Below are 19,478 nucleotides of genomic sequence, written 5' to 3'. Positions count from 1 at the left end.
ATCAATCCCATCCCATACTTCTTTTGCTGCACCTCAAGCTTTCTTCACATGGGATCAAAGGTGATCAATTGTGGCTGCCTTTTGCTGCCAACCCATGTGGTCTTCTTTTGGTTGTTGAACAAAAACGAGTCTTCTGAACCAGACTTGGTGTAGGAAGGCCAGAGGTTTCAAAACGTATCCAATGGGGCTCAAATGTGGATATGTTATAGTAGACACCCATTGGAACAACTTCTATGAAGAAAGTATTCCCATCGGAGCAGTAGAAGTATGCGTTTTGGGCCTTACAATTTGGCTGCCGAACAGAGACTGGAGTTGACTTCATTTCATTTATGCTTTACATGCATGCACATGCTTTCTCTATAATAACTCCAGCATGTACCAACTTGATCCTTTAGACTTTCATAGCTGGAATGCCTCCCCACTTCACTCATTATGTTGGATCCAAAGTCAGTTGCAGCATGGGTGAGGCACATGACAAAGCTGGCAGCTGCAAATCCTCCTGAGCAGGGTTGAGTGTTGGGTGGGCTGAGCACTCCACAAATGTCCAATTGGGCTGAAATTTGGATATGTTGTACTAGACACCCATTGGAACAAGTTTCATGAAGATCTTCACCTCATCCAAGCCCCATAGCATTCTGATCCAAGGCCAAGAAGCTGACCTACGAAATTGGGCTGGAAAGGAGTTGTAGCCAAAATGTGTTTGTCTTTAAGCCCTTCTTCCATTCACCCAAATCAAGCCTTAACATGCATGGATTGCATCATTTCCTATCCAAAGTCATCATTGTTACCTAAATGTCAATTAACTGAAAGATAAACACAAAAAGGATTAAAAGCACAAGTTTAACTCAAAAACATAACCAAATCATAAGCTAGAAGGGTACAAAATGATATACAATTATGAACCGATCAAATACCCCCAAACCTAGATTTTGCTAGTCCTCGAGCAAAACAACACAAAACAAAGTTAAAAACAAAAAGTTAACTAAACCACTTTCGTAGGTAACTCGATTGCATTGAGCGTATGCAACAAGCCTTTAAACCTCTAGGCATCCCTAGTAGGAGGAGTTGTGTCTCCTGAGGGTTTAACAGAAACGATACCCACAAACGCATTACTAACTCTACAAAACAAAGTGGTTAGTAAAACTTGAAATCAACTAATGAGAACGAAAGAAAACTTTAGTCATACCTCCAACACTGTAGAGTTGCCAAGATAGGTGATCAATCAGTGTGTAATGTGGAAGCTATAGCTCAAAGGCACACGGTTTCAAAGCAAGCACACTCAAACCTTGAATAAAGAACATGCTTCGACTCTAATTCTCACAGATAACACTCAATCACTCAGAACCAATGGTTTTATTCTCTCAAACAAGCTTAAGTGAGAATATGAAATAGAAGCACAATATTTGGTTAGATCTCATGAAGGGAATCAAATACTAAGAATAGAGATACACACATACCTACCAGCACCCATGAATACATCCTCAAAGATCAGCTAGGTCTTTCACAAGGTTTGTAATGAAAGGTAAGGTTAGGGGAAATGGAAGAATTGGAAGGAAAAACAGGTAACTTAAGAACATACCAAGGTTGCATTCTTCATTGATCTGCAAGGTAGCATTGACTTATAATGGCATGGCTGCAAACTTCATGGTACCACCTGGCATAGACTTTATTTATTTATATTTTTTTTTTTATATATTTTTTTTACACTTAGATCAAATCGAAACACTTTCATCTTCGTTGATTTGATCTGCATCTTCATTAACTTCATTGCACAGAATCACACCATCTTTCATTTAGGCACATGGCAGCAACTTCCTTGCTTCAAACTTTATCTTGGCACACCTTGGTATATTTCTAAGCTATAGGGTATGGCTACAATAGGTGAAGTATCTCAGATTGAGATACAAAGGTAGGGAAATGATGAGGGTGATAGAAGAAAAGGCTTTAAGTGTTTGGCTTCAAGAGGGTTGATGGAACACACATATAGGTAGGGTGAAAAGAAAGCACATCGAATGGTTATGCACACATAGCCTAGCATCACTTCAATGAGTTCATTCATGAATGAGAGCAAGCACATGATATCTGCAAAAGAGAATCATCCTTAGTATTCAATCAAAATGGAATAATGAGATCATTTAGAGTGAAATGAAGAAAATAAATTGGGATGAGAAATAGAAATAGTTTAAACCCTCTCAAGAAAGCAATTGGGCTCAATATAGCTCACTAGGGTAGTCTCCACTATTCTCCTTCGAGAATTTGAGCATGGTACTTTAGCCACCAGAATTCTAGGAGCCAAAGCTTTGTGAAGTGCAAAATTCTGATATGAAAACCTCAATGGCAGCTCCATAGCATCGATTGTATGACATTAAAAAAAAAAAAATTAGTGACAAATGAACGAAAATTGAAAACACAAATGAATGAAATTTGAAAACCTTCCCCCCAGACCTGAATTGAACATTGTCCTCAATGTTAAAGCAAAGTAAAGATGATTGAGAACAAGTAAATGATAAAGGGAAAAGTTAAGAAAAAGTTAAGAAGAAAAAAAAAACACAAATATACAAGCAACTCACGGATGACCAGTTAAGGGCCTCAGAAAACACAGCCAGGGGATCCGGGAAGGTTGGAGGGGTCACAATGGTCCCGCTTAAAACCCAAACTTCTTAGACACCGAAGGTGTCGCCTAAAGAACTCCTAGACACTGTATTGACGGAGGTGCTCACTGGGGTTACCAAAAGTTAGCTCATATGAAAAAAAAAAATTATTTAAAGAAACAGAAACTTAAAATGACTAAAATAAAAACAAAACAAGTAAAGAGAAAGGATAGAAATGCTCCCCCTTGATGCGATTAGGTCGATTGCTACCAAGCACCTTCTTCTTGAACACATGGGTTGCCTCCCAAGAAGCGCCTTAGTTACTGTCTTGGCAAGACATTATGTGATCAGCTAAGTTGATGGTACAAAGGGAAGTTGATCCACCACATGGCCTGTTTGAATGCCAGCTGAGATTCCCTCATAGAATGGCTTTAAACGTTGTCCATTTACTTTGAAAGTTGAGCCGTCTTTAGGGTTTTGAATCTCCACAACTCCATAGGGAGAAACATTGACCACGGTGAATGGGCCTTGCCATCTAGACTTCAATTTTCCTGGAAAGAGACGCAATCGTGAGTTAAACAAAAGAACTGACATACCTTTGGAGAACTCTTTCCGTTGAATGTTTCTGTCATGGTAACTCTTGGTTCGTTCTTTGTAAAGCTTTGCATTCTCATAAGACTCATGTCTAATTTCTTCCAATTCATTGAGCTGAAACTTTCTTGCATGGCCTGCCTTGTCTAGATCAAAATTTAACTTCTTGATGGCCCAAAAAGCATTGTGTTCAAGCTCCATTGGCAGGTGACAAGCTTTCCCAAACACAAGACGATAAGGGCTCATCCCAATGGGAGTCTTATATGCAGTCCTATAAGCCCATAATGAATCATTGAGCTTGGCTGCCCAATCTTTCCTTGTATTGTTCACCACCTTCTCCAGGATGTGCTTAATTTCTCTATTGCTTATTTCCACTTGACCAGAAGTTTGCGGATGATATGGTGTAGAGACTCGATGGGTGATGTTGTACTTCTTCATGAGTGCTTCGAATGGCTTGTTACAGAAGTGGCTGCCTCCATCACTAATGACAGCCCTTGGAGTACCAAACCTTGTGAAAATATTATCCTTCAAGAACTTGAGCACCACCTTATGATCATTGGTTTTGGTGGCTATGGCTTCCACCCATTTAGACACATAATCAACAGCAACAAGTATGTAAGTACAACCAAAGGAAGATGGGAATGGTCCCATGAAATCAATACCCCACACATCGAAGAGCTCCACAACAAGTATGCTATTCAATGGCATTTCGTTCCTGCGACTTATGTTCCCCATCCTTTGACACCTATCACACTTAACACAAAAATTAAACGCATCTTTGAATAGAGTGGGCCAAAAGAAACCAGATTGGAGAATTTTAAGTGCTGTTTTCTTAGCTCCAAAGTGACCTCCACAAGCCAATTCGTGGCTATGCCTAAGTATGCTTTCTTGCTCTTCTTCTGGAACACATCTTCTGATGAGTTGATCCGGGCAATGCTTGAATAAGAAAGGTTCATCCCAGACATAATGTTTCACCATGGAAAAGAACTTCTTCTTGTCCTGAGAAGTTAGATCATTTCTAAGAACACCACAAGCAAGATAATTAACAAAATCAGCATACCATGGTTCTTTGACTTGGGCAGCATATAGTTGTTCATCAGGGAAAGTCTCATTCAAGGGTAGCACATCTTCTCCTTTTTCTTCAACCACAATTCTGCTCAAATGATCAGCTACCACATTCTCACATCCCTTCTTGTCTCGAATTTCCAAATCGAACTCTTGCAGCAAGAGAATCCATCCAATCAAGCGTGGTTTGGCGTCCTTCTTAGTGAGCAAGTATCTAAGAGCTGCATGGTCAGAATAAACAATTACTTTAGAACCAACAAGATAAGAACGAAATTTTTCTAAAGCAAAAACCACAGCAAGGAACTCCTTCTCTGTTGTGGAGTAGTTGATTTGAGCATCATTCAAGGTCCGGCTAGCATAATGAATCACATGGGGGAGTTTGTTCTTCTTTTGACCTAAAACTGCACCAATAGCAAAGTCAGAGGCATCACACATTATTTCAAATGGTAAAGACCAATCTGGAGCTATGATAATAGGGGCTGAAGTTAGCTCCCTCTTCAAGGTAGTAAAGGCTTCCATGCAAGCTTCATTAAACTCAAAAACAGCATCCTTAGCAAGGAGATTACACAATGGCCTTGTAATGCTTGAGAAATTTTTGATGAACCTTCTATAGAATCCAGCATGACCTAGAAAGCTTCTAATTCCTTTCACAGAGGTAGGGGGTGGCAGATTTGAGATGAGATCGATCTTGGCTTTATCCACTTCAATTCCCTTGCTTGAAATCACATGGCCTAGCACAATGCCTTGTCTCACCATGAAGTGACACTTCTCCCAATTCAAAATCAGATTTGTTTCCTGGCATCTTTTAAGCACTAGAGACAAGTGGTGAAGACAATTATCAAAAGAGGAACCAAAAACTGAAAAATCATCCATAAATACCTCAATGAATCGTTCCACCATATCTGAAAAGATTGACATCATGCATCTTTGGAAAGTTGCTGGGGCATTGCACAAACCGAATGGCATCCTTCTATAAGCAAACGTACCAAATGGGCATGTGAATGTGGTTTTCTCTTGGTCTTCCGGAGCAATGGGAATTTGATTATAACCTGAAAAACCATCAAGAAAACAATAGTAAGCATGGCCAGATAAACGTTCAAGCATTTGATCAATAAAAGGCAAGGGGAAATGATCTTTTCTAGTGGATGTGTTCAACTTCCTGTAATCAATGCAAACTCTCCAACCAGTGATAGTTCGTGTAGGAACTATCTCATTCTTCTCATTCTTCACAACGGTGATTCCGGACTTCTTCGGAACAACTTGTACAGGGCTCACCCACTTAGAATCTGAAATTGGGTAGATGATTCCTACATCGAGTAGCTTTAAAACTTCAGCTCTAACCACCTCTTTCATGTTGGGATTTAGCCTCCTTTGGGCATCACGGGATGGTTTGCTGTCTTCTTCCATTAGAATCCGGTGCATGCACATGCTTGGACTAATTCCTTTGATGTCTGCTATGGTCCACCCAATGGCTGTTTTATGCTCTTTTAGAACCTTAATTAAGCTCTCTTCTTCTTGTGAGGTGAGACCTGCAGCAATTATAACAGGGAGAGTTTTGTTAGCACCCAAATAAGTATATTTAAGATGATTGGGCAGTGGTTTAAGTTCTAGCTTTGGTGGGGTGATAATGGATGGCTCCAATTTCGTGGATGATGGTCCAAGAGGCTCGAGTGGTGGCCTAAAGGATGGTGGGTATGGTTGAAACACTTCTAAGGCAGCCACCACTTCTTGGAACTCCGGTTCACAAAGATCTTCCTCTTCTTGTGTTAAGACAGCTTCTAGAGCATCATTAGACTTTCTCTGCAAAATTTTGGAAGAAACCTCATGATCCACAACATCAATTGAAAAGCAAGAATCAAGAGAGATAGAAGGTTGAGATAGAGCATTAAGCATTTTAAATTCAACAGTTTCACCCAGAACAGTCATGGAAAGGGTGCTATCTTTCACTTTGATAACTGTGTCTGCAGTGGCCATGAATGGCCTGCCTAGGAGAATGCGATCAACATGATCTCCATTTGGATTGTCTTCCATGTCCATCACTACAAAATCAGCAGGGAGAATTAGTGTATTAACTTGAACTAAAATATCTTCTACAATACCTTTTGGATATTTTATAGAATGATCAGCTAGTTCAAGTCGTATTGAAGTCTTCTTCATCCCTTCTAAGCCAAGCTTTTGATACAATGAATATGGCATTAGGTTGACACTTGCTCCCAAGTCCAACATGGCTCTTCCAACCTTATTGCCTCCAATGTTAATGGGAATGTCAAAGCTGCCAGGATCAACTAGTTTTGGTGGAAGCTTCCTTTGCAACACAGCACTTACATTCTGGTCAAGCTTTACATCTTCATTTGGAGCGAAATTGAGCTTGTGAGTTTTCAAGTCCTTGATGAACTTTCCATATGCAGGAATCTGTTCAATAACATCAAGCAAAGGCAAATTGATATTAACTTTACTCAAAATATCATAAATCTCTTTAAAAGCCTTATCTTGCTTTGCTTTCTTAAGACGGCCTGGAAATGGAATCGGTGGAACATATGGAGCGGGTGGCACGTATCTATCTTCTTGAAGATGTGGTGGCACAAATTTGTCATCTTTCTTATGCAATTGGAATTGTTTGGATTCCTGAGAATCTGATTTGGCATTAGGAGCAGATTGAGAAGTTTTGAGATGTTCCCCTTCTGTAGCCGTGGTCTCCTCCTCTTCATCTTCTACAATCACAACATCATTTGAAAGATTAGAATCAACTTTACTATCAATGATCTTACCTGATCTGAGCACATGAATGGCCTTGGCTTCTTGGTTCTTTGGATTGATCTCGGTTTGGCTTGGCCATTTCCCAGGTGCTCTTTGAGTTATTTCAGCAGCTAATTGGCCTATTTGAACTTCCAATTTGGCAATGGCAGCTTGTGTAGTTTGCTGGAAATTGGAATGGTTGATTGCCATCTGCTTAACTATATCCTCCAATGATGATGTTTGTTGTGGCTTTTGGAATGAAGGGGGATTGGCTTGATTCTGAGTATTCCTCCATGAAAAGTTTGGATGATTCCTCCAACCTGGATTATAACTTTGAGAGTATGGATCATTTCTTGGACCTTGGTTGTAGGAATTTACCAACTTAGCTTGCTCTTGCACAAATTCTGGATATCCAGCCCCAAGTGGACAAGCTATGGTAGCATGGTCAGGAGTTTCGCAAATACTACACACTTCCTTCGGAGGGCTTCTTGAGTTTAATGCAAGAAGAGCATCTAGCTTTTGTTCCAGTTTTGAAATCTGCACACTAGAAGCATCATTAGAACCACTAATAACACGTTTACCTCTTGTATCCGTATGTTGGGTCTCCATTGCTATCTCCTCAAAGAGTTCATATGTTTCTTCTGGAGTTTTGGTTTTAAAAGAACCACCTGCAAAATTGGTGACTATATTATGACTAGAAGGGGTTAGTCCTTTATAAAACATACGCATTTGAAGCTTCAATGGAATCCCATGATGAGGACATTGGTTGAGCAGCCCATTGAATCTCTCCCATGCTTCACAAAACGATTCATCATCTTGCTGTGCAAATAACAAGATCTTATCCCTAAGCATGTCGGTCTTTTGCGTGGGGAAGTATTTCTCCAAGAACTTCTTTTGAATGGCAGCCCATGTAGTGAGTGAACCAGGCTTCAAAGAATTCAACCAATATTTCGCCTTATCCTTCAAAGTGTATGGAAACACTCTCATTCGAAGTTGATCTTCTGTCACACCTGTCAAGGGAAAAGAACTGACAACATTAAAAATATCCTTTATATGAGTTAATGGATCTTCATTAGGTAAACCATAAAAGGAAGGCAGCATATTAAGATGAGAAGATTTAAGCTCATAATTTCGAGCTACAGTGGGCAGCAAAATGCTTGAAGGAGATGCTGGAATTGTTGGGATATCAAGTTCTCCCATGAACTCATTGGCAGCCATCTCTTCTTCTTCTTCTTGGTCTGAACTTGCTTCCGAATTTGAAGGTGAAGAACCAGGAAGTTCAGTGTGGAGAGCAATACTTGTAAATGTGGCAAGAGCTTGCTCTTTTGCAGTTGACAACTCTCTTTCTAGACGATTATGAACTTCAAAGATCACCCGGTTGGGTTGCAACGATGGTCCTGCGTTCAAAGATCTGGAGCGTTGGAACGAAGACCTCACTTGTTCAAGGAACGGTCTTTTAGACATAAACTACCTGAAACAGAAAATTAGATTAATTAGAAACACTAAAAAGAATAGGGTAACCTTGGGCACATAACCAGGGAAGAACTTTCGTTCAGTCCCCGGCAACGGCGCCAAAATTTGTTGTTAATTATTATGTTAACTCGCAATTGTACGGGGCAATTAGTAATATAGCAAGACAAGTACGAGGTCGTACCCGCGAAGACTGAGAAGTTCAAATTAGTTATGTACGTAGATTACCGAATTCAAGAAGTTAGGAAGTTAAGTCTAAAACAGAAATTAAAGTGAGAGTGATTGTGATTGTGAAAGGAAGTGAGCAAACTGAAATTGCAAATGAAAGCAAATAAACAAGTGTAACAAAGAGTGGTTTTAAGAGTTGGAAAACAGATTTGGAGACTAGGGCATTCGAATCACCATAACAATTCAATTCTGGGTTATATGGAGTCAAGTGACAAGTCTAATTCAGATTCAAAGATTGATTCTAGCTAAAGTATGATTAGGCCATGGTGTTTGGTCCTAACCTTGTGTTCCTAATTCCCTAATTTGATCATTTGTTGTCTAACCTAAAATTAAGCATTAGGAACCCATTAAGCATAGAAGAACAATTTAAACAACCAAGCATGTATCTAATCCCTGTTGTCGAATGTCCATACATACTCTTCCTATTCATAGTTCAATTCGAATTAAAGCATGGTGTCTACTCTTAATTCAAACCAAGATAGTTAACAAACAAGTTCTAATGGTGATCAATCATTCAAACAAGCATGTTAACTTATAAGCATAATGAATAAGAACATGAATCATGAATCAAACTTGAAACTCCAAACTTATAAACCCAGAATATTCATGTTAGGTTACATCGAAGCCCTAGTTATGGATTTAGCTACTCATAATGGAAAAGAAACTAAAATAGAAATGGGAAAACATAATGAATGCCATAAGAGTAGAAAAACCCTTTTCTGAAGTTCTTGTAGTGTCCAATGCTTCTCCAAGAGCTTCTCCACGTCTAGAAGGATGTATGAAGGATATGGAGGTGATTTGAGATGACCTTGAGTGAGTGGTGATGGCTGAGAAAGAGGAAATTCGTAGGGAAATGGAAGGGAGGTTTTCTGGAGCTGTTTTGGTGATTTTGGGGCAGTTTAGAGTATTGGGTTGATTGCTTGAGTGTTTGGGGTTGTGAGAATGTATGAGGATGATTTCTGGATGATGGAAGTGTGGAGGATAGCTGAAGTGAATTTTGTAGCTTGAAGACTCCTCTATTTATAGGGCTAAGAGGGAGGAACATCATGATGAAATCCAACACCACCATTCCTCATTTAATACAACCCATAACTCCCACTTTATCTTGTCTATGTTAGTGTGGTTGGAATCAATCCCATCCCATACTTCTTTTGCTGCACCTCAAGCTTTCTTCACATGGGATCAAAGGTGATCAATTGTGGCTGCCTTTTGCTGCCAACCCATGTGGTCTTCTTTTGGTTGTTGAACAAAAACGAGTCTTCTGAACCAGACTTGGTGTAGGAAGGCCAGAGGTTTCAAAACGTATCCAATGGGGCTGACATTTTGATATGTTATAGTAGACACCCATTGGAACAACTTCTATGAAGAAAGTATTCCCATCGGAGCAGTAGAAGTATGCGTTTTGGGCCTTACAATTTGGCTGCCGAACAGAGACTGGAGTTGACTTCATTTCATTTATGCTTTACATGCATGCACATGCTTTCTCTATAATAACTCCAGCATGTACCAACTTGATCCTTTAGACTTTCATAGCTGGAATGCCTCCCCACTTCACTCATTATGTTGGATCCAAAGTCAGTTGCAGCATGGGTGAGGCACATGACAAAGCTGGCAACTGCAAATCCTCCTGAGCAGGGTTGAGTGTTGGGTGGGCTGAGCACTCCACAAATGTCCAATTGGGCTGAAATTTGGATATGTTGTACTAGACACCCATTGGAACAAGTTTCATGAAGATCTTCACCTCATCCAAGCCCCATAGCATTCTGATACAAGGCCAAGAAGCTGACCTACGAAATTGGGCTGGAAAGGAGTTGTAGCCAAAATGTGTTTGTCTTTAAGCCCTTCTTCCATTCACCCAAATCAAGCCTTAACATGCATGGATTGCATCATTTCCTATCCAAAGTCATCATTGTTACCTAAATGTCAATTAACTGAAAGATAAACACAAAAAGGATTAAAAGCACAAGTTTAACTCAAAAACATAACCAAATCATAAGCTAGAAGGGTATAAAATGATATACAATTATGAAACGATCAGTATTCCATACTTCTAGCGATTGGATTTCACTCAAAACTCACCAAATGACTCCTCCCACCATATTATGATGTTGCCCAAGTTTTGGGCTCGATCCGAAATCAATAGGTGTGAGAAATTGGACAATTCAAGTTCAACGGAAGTTCGTTCCTAATTGGAGTGGTTGGTGTATTCCATACTTCTAGCGATAGGATTTCACTCAAAACTCACCAAATGACTCCTCCCACCATATTAGGATGTTGCCCAAGTTTTGGGCTCGATCCGAAATCAATAGGTGTTCCAAATTGGACAATTCAAGTTCAACGGAAGTTCGTTCCTAATTAGAGTGGTTGGTGTATTCCATACTTCTAGCGATTGGATTTCACTCAAAACTCACCAAATGACTCCTCCCACCATATTATGATGTTGTCCAAGTTTTGGGCTCGATCCGAAATCAATAGGTGTGAGAAATTGGACAATTCAAGTTCAACGGCAGTTCGTTCCTAATTGGAGTGGTTGGGGTATTCCATACTTCTAGCGATTGGATTTCACTCAAAACTCACCAAACGACTCCTCCCACCATAATATGATGTTGCCCAAGTTTTGGGCTCGATCCGAAATCAATAGGTGTTCGAAATTGGACAATTCAAGTTCAACGGCAGTTCGTTCCTAATTGGAGTGGTTGGTGTATTACATACTTCTAGCTATTTGATTTCACTCAAAACTCACCAAACAACTCCTCCCACCATATTATGATGTTGCCCAAGTTTTGGGCTCGATCCGAAATCAATAGGTGTTCCAAATTGGACAATTCAAGTTCAACGGAAGTTCGTTCCTAATTAGAGTGGTTGGTGTATTCCATACTTCTAGCGATTGGATTTCACTCAAAACTCACCAAATGACTCCTCCCACCATATTATGATGTTGTCCAAGTTTTGGGCTCGATCCGAAATCAATAGGTGTGAGAAATTGGACAATTCAAGTTCAACGGCAGTTCGTTCCTAATTGGAGTGGTTGGGGTATTCCATACTTCTAGCGATTGGATTTCACTCAAAACTCACCAAACGACTCCTCCCACCATAATATGATGTTGCCCAAGTTTTGGGCTCGATCCGAAATCAATAGGTGTTCGAAATTGGACAATTCAAGTTCAACGGCAGTTCGTTCCTAATTGGAGTGGTTGGTGTATTCCATACTTCTAGCTATTGGATTTCACTCAAAACTCACCAAACAACTCCTCCCACCATATTATGATGTTGCCCAAGTTTTGGGCTCGATCCGAAATCAATAGGTGTTCCAAATTGGACAATTCAAGTTCAACGGCAGTTCGTTCCAAATTGGAGTGGTTGGTGTATTCCAAACCTGTAGCGATTGGATTTCACTCAAAACTCCCCAAATGACTCCTCCCACCATATTATGAACTTGCCCAAGTTTTGGGCTCGATCGGAAATCAATAGGTGTGAGAAATTCGACAATTCAAGTTCAACGGCAGTTTGTTCCTAATTGGAGTGGTTGGTGTATTCCATACTTCTAGCGATTGGATTTCACTCAAAACTCATCAAATGACTCCCACCACCATATTATGATGTTGCCCAAGTTTTGGGCTCGATCCGAAATCAATAGGTGTTCGAAATTGGAAAATTCAAGTTCAACGGCAGTTTGTTCCTAATTGGAGTGGTTGGTGTATTCCATACTTCTAGCGATTGGATTTCACTCAAAACTCACCAAATGACTCCACCCACCATATTATGATGTTGCCCAAGTTTTGGGCACGATCCGAAATCAATAGGTGTTCCAAATTGGACAATTCAAGTTCAACGGCAGTTCGTTCCTAGTTGGAGTGGTTGGTGTATTCCATACTTCTAGCGATTGGATGTCACTCAAAACTCACCAAATGACTCCTCCCACCATATTATGATGTTGTCCAAGTTTTGGGCTCGATCCGAAATCAATAGGTGTGAGAAATTGGACAATTCAAGTTCAACGAAAGTTCGTTCCTAATTGGAGTGGTTGGTGTATTCCACACTTCTAGCGATAGGATTTCACTCAAAACTCACCAAATGACTCCTCCCACCATATTAGGATGTTGCCCAAGTTTTGGGCTCGATCCGAAATCAATAGGTGTTCCAAATTGGACAATTCAAGTTGAACGAAAGTTCGTTCCTAATTGGAGTGGTTGGTGTATTCCATACTTCTAGCGATTGGATTTCACTCAAAACTCACCAAATGACTCCTCCCACCATATTATGATGTTGCCCAAGTTTTGGGCTCGATCCGAAATCAATGGGTGTGAGAAATTGGACAATTCGAGTTTAACGGCAGTTCGTTCCTAATTGGAGTGGTTGGTGTATTCCATACTTCTAGCGATTGGATTTCACTCAAAACTAACCAAATGACTCCTCCCACCATATTATGATGTTGCCCAAGTTTTGGGCTCGATCCGGAATCAATAGGTGTTCGAAATTGGACAATTCAAGTTCAACGGCAGTTCGTTCCTAATTGGGGTGGTTGGTGTATTCCATACTTCTAGCGATTGGATTTCACTCAAAACTAACCAAATGTGTCCTCCCACCATATTATGATGTTTCCCAAGTTTTGGGCTCGATCCGAAATCAATAGGTGTGAGAAATTGGACAACTGAAGTTCAACGGAAGTTCGTTCCTAATTGGAGTGGTTGGTGTATTCCAAACCTCTAGCAATTGTATTTCACTCAAAACTCCCCAAATGACTCCTCCCACCATATTATGAAGTTACCCAAGTTTTGGGCTCGATCGGAAGTCAATAGGTGTGAGCAATTGGACAATTCAAGTTCAACGGCAGTACGTTCCTATTTGGAGTGGTTGGTGTATTCCATACTTCTAGCGATTGGATTTCACTCAAAACTCCCCAAATGACTCCCCCCACCATATTATGATGTTGCCCAAGTTTTGGGATCGATCCGAAATCAATAGGTGTTCGAAATTGGACAATTCAAGTTCAACAGCAGTTCGTTCCTAATTGGAGTGGTTGGTGTATTCCATACTTCTAGCGATTGGATTTCACTCAAAACGCACCAAATGACTTCCCCCACCATATTATGATGTTGCCCAAGTTTTGGGCTAGATCCGAAATCAATAGGTGTTCGAAATTGGACAATTCAAGTTCAACGGCAGTTCGTTCCTAATTGGAGTGGTTGGTGTATTCCATACTTCTAGCGATTGGATTTCACTCAAAACTAACCAAATGACTCCTCCCACCATATTATGATGTTGCCCAAGTTTTGGGCTCGATCCGAAATCAATAGGTGTGAGAAATTGGACAGTTGAAGTTCAACGGAAGTTCGTTCCTAATTGGAGTGGTTGGTGTATTCCATACTTCTAGCGATTGGATTTCACTCAAAACTCACCAAATGACTCCTCCCACCATATTATGATGTTGCCCAAGTTTTGGGCTCAATCCGAAATCAATAGGTGTTCCAAATTGGACAATTCAAGTTCAACGGAAGTTCGTTCCTAATTGGAGTGGTTGGTGTATTCCATACTTCTAGCGATTGGATTTCACTCAAAACTCACCAAATGACTCCCCCCACCATATTATGATGTTGCCCAAGTTTTGGGCTCGATCCGAAATCAATAGGTGTTCGAAATTGGACAATTCAAGTTCAACGGCAGTTCGTTCCCAATTGGAGTGGTTGGTGTATTCCATACTTCTAGCGATTGGATTTCACTCAAAACTCACCAAATGACTCCTCCCACCATATTATGATGTTGCCCAAGTTTTGGGCTCGATTCGAATTCAATAGGTGTGAGAAATTGGACAATTCAAGTTCAACGGCAGTTCGTTCCTCATTGGAGTGGTTGGTGTATGTTAATAGGGCTCGATACATATACATGCCCTATTTACTTACTTCTTTTGCTTAGTTTCCTATAATTCTGAGTTATTTGCCTCCCTTTGTGTGTTTTGTAGGCAAATAGAGCAAGAGAGCATAATTCATGCAATTCAAGCATGTTAAGGCCTAATTTGGATGAATGGATGAAGAGCTTAAGGACAAACTCATTTTGGCTACAGCCCCTTGCCAGTCCAGTTCCGTAGGTCACATTGCAATATTTGTTTCAGCAACCTGCACAGCTCGGATGAGGCCGCATTTTGCATGAAAGTTGTTCCAATGGGTGTGTACTATAACATATCCAAAATTCAGCCCCATTGGATAAATATGGAGTCTGTTACCTAGCAAACACAGAGCCATGCTCAGGATGGATTTTATCAGCGCGCAAAATGAGTTAGCAATTTGTTTTGGCCTTAACTTCCTCCTCCGACCTTGGATTGGCCCAACTGATATATGGCTGGAAAGAAGACATTCTGAACTTCAAGTTTGAGTGCTTAAAGTCTTATTTTGCTTAAGGGAAGCCCAATTCGTAAGCCCTTGAAGTTGCTGGTCATGCTGACCTCAGGATGAGCTATTGTTTCTGGTTGGAAGCTTGGTCATGGTGAGCTAGGTATGAGCTATTGAGCTGGTTGGAAGCTTGGTCATGGTGACATGAAGATGAGCTAGGGCTGCTGGTGGGATTTATTGGTGAAGTGCATCAACCAATTCAAATTTTCTAATACAAGTGCATCAACCATTTCAGATTTTATAAAACAAGTGTTGTATGCATTAGCCATATTGAATTCAGATTTTCATCTTCCTTAGGCCTATAAATAGTGAGGTTTCCCAAGCTTGTAAACACACCCCAAGGGGGGGAGCTCTCAAACACTTCTCTAGAGCTCCCTTCCCTTCTCTCCCTCAAATTCTCTTAGTTTTGCTTTCTAGTTCTCAATTCTAGCTTTCTTTAATGTTTTCTTAGTTGTAATTTATTTTTCTTGTAATGTACATTCTTTCTTAAGTATTCAAGTTTAATTAGTTTCCAAGTTCCAATTATGGTTTTTGTTCTTATTCATTATGCTTATAAGTTAATATGCTAGTTTGAATGATTGATCACCATTTAGGCTTGCATGTTAGCTATCTTGGTTTGAATTAAGAGTATACACCATGCTTTAATTCGAATTGAACTATGAATAGGAAGAGTATGTATGGACATTCGACAACAGGGATTAAATACATGCTTGGTTGTTTAAAATGTTCTTCTATGCTTAATCGGTTCCTAATGCTTAATTTTAGGTTAGACAACAAATGATCAAATTAGGGAATTAGGAACACAAGGTTACGACCACACACCATGGCTTAATCATACTTTAGCTAGAATCAATCCATTAATCAAAATTGAACTTGGGAACTTACTTGCTTGAGTTACTTTCTTATTTTCTTCCTTCTTTCATGTTCTTTGTTTTTGTTTCTGTTTTGTGTAGGAAAACTGAATTGGATCATTCAATCACCAATCCCTGTGGAATCGACCTCGCACTTACATACGCTAAACTACCAACGGTTCGTGCACTTGCGAGTATCACAAGTTGAGGATGCAGCTGAATCCATTTTGGTACAGCTGAAATCATCACAACAGTGTATTCCACACTTCTAGCGATTGGATTTCACTCAAAACTAACCAAATGACTCCTCCCACCATATTATGATGTTGCCCAAGTTTTGGGCTCGACGCGAAATCAATAGGTGTGAGAAATTGGACAATTCAAGTTCAACGGCAGTTCGTTCATACTTGGAGTGGTTGGTGTATTCCGTACTTCTAGCGATTGGATTTCACTCAAAACTCACCAAATGACTCCTCCCACCATATTATGATGTTGCCCAAGTTTTGGGCTCGATCCGAAATCAATAGGTGTGAGAAATTGGACAATTGAAGTTCAGCGGAAGTTCGTTCCTAATTGGAGTGGTTGGTGTATTCCATACTTCCAGCGATTGGATTTCATTCAAAACTCACCAAATGACTCCTCCCACCATATTATGATGTTGCCCAAGTTTTGGGCTCGATACGAAATCAATAGGTGTTCCAAATTGGACAATTCAAGTTCAACGGCAGTTCGTTCCTAATTGGAGTGGTTGGTGTATTCCATACTTCTAGCGATTGGATTTCACTCAAAACTCACCAAATGACGCCTCCCACCATATTATGATGTTGCCCAAGTTTTGGGCTCGATCCGAAATCAATAGGTGTGAGAAATTGGACAATTGAAGTTCAGCGGAAGTTCGTTCCTAATTGGAGTGGTTGGTGTATTCCACACTTCTAGCGATTGGATTTCACTCAAAACAAACCAAATGACTCCTCCCACCATATTATGATGTTGCCCAAGTTTTGGGCTAGATGCGAAATCAATAGGTGTGAGAAATTGGACAATTCAAGTTCAACAGCAGTTCATTCCTAATTGGAGTGGTTGGTGTATTCCATACTTCTAGCGATTGGATTTCACTCGAAACTCACCAAATGACTCCTCCCACCATATTATGATGTTGGCCAAGTTTTGGGCTCGACCCGAAATCAATAGGTGTGAGAAATTGGACAATTGAAGTTCAGCGGAAGTTCGTTCCTAATTGGAGTGGTCGGTGTATTCCATACTTCTACCGATTGGATTTCACTCAAAACTCACCAAATGACTCCTCCCACCATATTATTATGTTGCCCAAGTTTTGGGCTCGATCCGAATTCAATAGGTGTTCGAAATTGGACAATTCAAGTTCAACGGCAGTTCGTTCCTAATTGGAGTGGTTGGTGTATTCCAAACCTCTAGCGATTGGAGTTCACTCAAAACTCACCAAATGACTCCTCCCACCATATTATGAAGTTGCCCAAGTTTTGGGCTCGATCGGAAATCAATACGTGTGAGGAATTGGACAATTCAAGTTCAACGACAGTTCGTTCCTAATTGGAGTGTTTGGTGTATTCCATACTTCTAGCGATTGGAGTTCACTCAAAACTCACCAAATGACTCCCCCCACCATATTATGATGTTGCCCAAGTTTTGGGCTCGATCCGAAATCAATAGGTGTTCGAAATTGGATAATTCAGGTTCAACGGCAGTTCGTTCCTAATTGGAGTGGTTGGTGTATTCCATACTTCTAGCGATTCGATTTCACTCAAATCTCACCAAAAGACTCCTCCCACCATATTATGATGTTGCCCAAGTTTTGGGCTCGATCCAAAATCAATAGGTGTGAGAAATTGGACAATTCAAGTTCAACGGCAGTTCGTTCCTAATTGGAGTGGTTGGTGTATTCCATACTTCTAGCGATTCGATTTCACTCAAAACTCAGCAAATGACTCCTCCCACCATATTATGATGTTGCCCAAGTTTTGGGCTCGATCCAAAATCAAAAGGTGTTCCAAATTGGACAATTCAAGTTCAACTGCAGTTCGTTCCGAATTGGAGTGGTTGGTGTATTCCATACTTCCAGCGATTGGATTTCACTCAAAACTCACCAAATGACTCCTCCCACCATATTATGATGTTGCCCAAGTTTTGGGCTCGATCCGAAATCAATAGGTGTTCAAAATTGGACAATTCAAGTTCAACGGCAGTTTGTTCCTAATTGGAGTGGTTGGTGTATTCCATTACCCTAGCGATTGGATTTCACTCAAAACTCACCAAATGACTCCTCCCACCATATTATGATGTTGCACAAGTTTAGGGTTCGATCCGAAATCAATAGGTGTGAGAAATTGGACAATTCAAGTTCAACGGCAGTTCGTTCCTAATGGGAGTGGTTGGTGTATTCCAAACTTCTAGAGAATTGGATTTCACTCAAAACTCACCAAATGACTCCTCCCACCATATTATGATGTTGCCCAAGTTTTGGACTAGATCCGAAATCAATAGGTGTTCCAAATTGGACAATTCAAGTTCAACGGCAGTTCGTTCCTAATTGGAGTGGTTGGTGTATTCCATACTTCTAGCGATTGGATTTCACTCAAAACTCACCAAATGAATCCTCCCACCATATTATGGTGTTGCCCAAGTTTTGGGCTCGATCCGAAATCAATAGGTGTTCGAAATTGGACAATTCAAGTTCAACGGCAGTTCGTTCCTAATTGGAGTGGTTGGTGTATTCCATACTTCTAGCGATTGGATTTCACTCAAAACTCACCAAATGACTCCCCCCACCATGTTATGATGTTGTCCAAGTTTTGGGATAGATCCGAAATCAATAGGTGTTCGAAATTGGACAATTCAAGTTAAACGGCAGTTCGTTCCTAATTGGAGTGGTTGGTGTATTCCATACTTCTAGCGATTGGATTTCACCCAAAACTCACCAAATGACTCCTCCCACCACATTATGTTGTTGCCCAAGTTTTGGGCTCGATCCGAAATCAATAGGTGTTCGAAATTGTACAATTCAATTTCAACGGCAGTTCGTTCCTAATTGGAGTGGTTGGTGTATTCCATACTTCTAGCGGTTGGATTTCACTCAAAACTCACCAAATGACTCCTCCCACAATATTATGACGTTGCCCAAGTTTTGGGCACGATCCGAAATCAATAGGTGTTCGAAATTGGACAATTCAAGTTCAACGGCAGTTCGTTCCTAATTGGAGTGGTTGGTGTATTCCGTACTTCTAGCGATTGGATTTCACTCAAAACTCACCAAATGACTCCTATCACGATATTATGATGTTGCCCAAGTTTTGGGCTCGATCCGAAATCAATAGGTGTTCGAAATTGGACAATTCAAGTTCAACGGCAGTTCGTTCCTAATTGGAGTGGTTGGTGTATTCCATACTTCTAGCGATTGGATTTCACTCAAAACTCACCAGATGACTCCCCCCACCATGTTATGATGTTGTCCAAGTTTTAGGATCGATCCGAAATCAATAGGTGTTCGAAATTGGACAATTCAAGTTCAACGGCAGTTCGTTCCT

At 40.4% G+C, this 19,478-nt stretch overlaps 1 non-coding gene across 1 annotated transcript; it reads left to right on the top strand.

The window, feature by feature from the left end:
* Positions 1 to 7,728: 7,728 nt before the first annotated feature.
* On the top strand, positions 7,729 to 7,835 carry LOC148292309 (small nucleolar RNA R71). Its single transcript, XR_015827167.1, has one exon. It is a non-coding gene; the product is annotated as a small nucleolar RNA R71 (small nucleolar RNA).
* Positions 7,836 to 19,478: the final 11,643 nt, after the last annotated feature.

Source organism: Prunus avium, chromosome 8, assembly GCF_965620075.1.
Source record: "Prunus avium chromosome 8, drPruAviu1.hap1.1, whole genome shotgun sequence".
Classification (NCBI taxonomy): Eukaryota; Viridiplantae; Streptophyta; class Magnoliopsida; order Rosales; family Rosaceae; genus Prunus; species Prunus avium.
The sequence above is the reverse complement of the archived record's forward strand: the minus strand, read 5'-3'. Positions and strand labels throughout refer to the sequence as shown.